At 34.1% G+C, this 2,977-nt stretch overlaps 1 long non-coding RNA gene across 1 annotated transcript; it reads right to left on the reverse strand.

Moving 5' to 3' along the window:
* Positions 1-201: 201 nt before the first annotated feature.
* Positions 202-1,610, reverse strand: LOC106115717 (uncharacterized). Its single transcript, XR_001227769.1, has 3 exons — positions 1,462-1,610; positions 756-918; positions 202-396 (listed from the first exon to the last, which is right to left on the reverse strand). It is a non-coding gene; the product is annotated as an uncharacterized LOC106115717 (long non-coding RNA).
* Positions 1,611-2,977: the final 1,367 nt, after the last annotated feature.

Here is a 2,977-nt window from a genome sequence, read left to right on the forward strand (position 1 = left end):
GTGTTAAATATGAAATCATTCAAATTAAGTATTACACCGTTGGGACAAAGTTAACGAGAGAAATACAACTTTAGTATCAGCCTATCATGAACATAACTGATCGGCATGGTTAAAACGAAAGAAGAAAGAGAAATGCTACGAAGAAAAACCATTGAAACAATTTGTTGTGTGTACATAAATTTTATTTGAAATCAATTAGTTGTAAAATTTTTGATTTTTTCTAATCACATTTTATAATGTTCACATTAAATCAATATGTACAGGCATATTTTCAAACACCGCAATAACACTGGCGTTCTATACACCTAGCAGTGAGAGCCTCAGAGCAGGACGCCAAGCAACTGCTAACGCATTGGTACGAATCGTAACAATATGCCCCCGTCGATCCTCCGGATGCTAAAAATATATATATAAATGTTATATACTCTTTATTAAGTCAAAATTCATTTGATGTTAAACCTAATATAGGACCCTAGAAACTCTCTGAGGTACAATAAGAGTTTGGTGAAGCATACTTTTAATAAAAATAGGTACGGTAAGGGTTACTTACGTGAGATTGTACAAAAAAATATATGTCAATACTAATTAATGTAAAAGAAAAAAACAAGGAAGCATAAAGTTGTATAGGAATTAAAATTATGTTAAATAAATTGATGAAAAGTGTTACGTTTCGTTAGGAGCATATGAGACCTCATAGGAGATATAACTCTTTTCATCAAACACTGAAAAAATAAATGTTCAAAGTAAATTCTTACAGGCAGCATGCAATGGAACTGCATCGGAGTGGTGCAGCGGGACGGGAGCTCCGTAGTTCGCGGCGAACGCGACTGCCATCAACATGGAGAAGAGGACGAGGATCTTCATTATTCACCGTTTATTTGCCTTGGAGAATATGCTAGTTGAGAGACGTCGTCAGTGCTTAAATACAAAAATATCAGCTCAATGCAATTAGATACGCGAAGAGATTCGCCACGCCTCGTTACTGCCCGTTATCGCATAATAACGTTGATATAAATGCTGTTACATTCACCATATCAACAAAGCGTTAAAATTAATTCGACGATTGAATTAACTGAGACGTAATACAATTATGAATTTTAATAACGTAGAGAGTCGTAACATCCCATAGCACTGGATACTCAAAACTCATGAATCGCCTTATATTGTGGCTAAAATGGTTATAGAAATAAAACTGTACAATTAATCTGAAATATTTATTACATAAGATAACTTATGGCAATATTTATATGCCACAGTTGCATTGGCCGTTGATGCAGTTTGCGACGTTAGCAGCGGGACATTGCATCTCGCATGCCGTTGAGCATTCCTCGGGCCTGCTACACGTCGTCATCTTAACAGGCGCTAAGAGAAAATATTTTGTTTTATTTATATTTTAAACTGCATTGACAAAAGACGTACGAACAATGAAACAAAACAAAAAAGTATTTACTTAGTTGATACCTGAGACATGAGCCGCGGGGCCGGCAAAAGTGACAGAAGGAGGTACATCATCAGCTGTGCACATCGCTGCCAGAGCGACTAACACCATTATTGACCACTTCATATTGCCTCTTGTCACGTCCGCAGTCTAAGATGCCTCCACAAAACTCAATCTATATAATAAGAACCTAAGGCGTCTCTAATTATGAATTAAAAACCAATTAATCTTATATAATCTTTTAATTAAAATTCGTATGTAATTTAAAATTAAACTTCAAACCTATTATTTCTAAATTACTAAAACGTAAGGGCTGTTCCAAACTATCACAATTTATTTATTTTATCTACAACCACTACTTTGTAAAGGTATAAAAGTATGCGGGAGATTAAAAATGAATTTCATAAAATTTATTAAAAATAATTCTTAATATTTATTGGTCCACTGTACGTTTGTATATTTTTGCCAATTGTTTTGATAAAAAGACTCTTAAGGTAATGACAACCCTTGACCAATTTGTAGTAATATCCTAACTATAATTATTTTCTCTTAGTAACTTTATTATGAATATAGAATTTGATACCAATCGCAGTATTAGGGTAGTTAATTGTACGCAAGCCCTAATAATAGACGTTGAAAAGCGTCACGTCATTAAATTTTTTAATAAAAACCGGATCAAATTAGTGCGTGCTTTCAGGCGTTCGTTAATTAGGTCGTGATTGCGTTCTAATATGTAAGCATTTTACCACGAACTTAAGTTGAATAAAAATTCATATTAGTAGGCAAAAATAGGAAGAGTAAGTTGGTTTAGATTTACATAATCACATTAATTCTAATAGTTTAATATTTATTTTCTTGAATATTATTTAATTAATTAGTCCAGGAACATGGAAAAAATATTATCTGTTGAAGAAAATGTTGTTAAGTGTGCTTTTTGTTTTAGATAATCTGTCGACGGGAGCTGTGGATCTTTCCAATTAATTCGTTGAACTACTAGGCTACTGAACATCTTTCGTTAGTTTTCAATTACTTTCACGAAATACACTTCAGCTTATCATAAAGTATTTAAGTTAACAGTTTACATTTACACTGACATGGCTTTAATTTAGTTCGAGTATTGCTAATATCGCGCATTACTTGCCGCAACAGTTACTTATTGTTTTACCCTAATTTGTAACGATTAGCCACACCACAGTTTACTATTGCTATTGGCAACGAATTACTATATTAATTACAATAGCACTTTTCAAACTACTTAAATCATTTCATCTAACTTTTGCAAGAGATCTCTATCATTGTCTCATTAGGCGTTAACAAATTCAACAATAGGCGGTTAGCTTCCTGTCACTATGAAGCACGTTTGATGTCACAAGTGACAGGAAGGCGGGGAGGAGGTCAGGAGGCATGAGGCAGCGGCGAGGGGGCGCCACTTCTGTCGGATCACCGCGAACAAAGATTTAACTAAGAGACAAAACATGCTTACTTAAGGTTGTTACCTTTTTGAATATACAGCATGTACCTTTTTAACGTACCTTTAAT

Source organism: Papilio xuthus, unplaced genomic scaffold (genome assembly GCF_000836235.2).
Source record: "Papilio xuthus unplaced genomic scaffold, Pxut_1.1 DF827777.1, whole genome shotgun sequence".
Classification (NCBI taxonomy): Eukaryota; Metazoa; Arthropoda; class Insecta; order Lepidoptera; family Papilionidae; genus Papilio; species Papilio xuthus.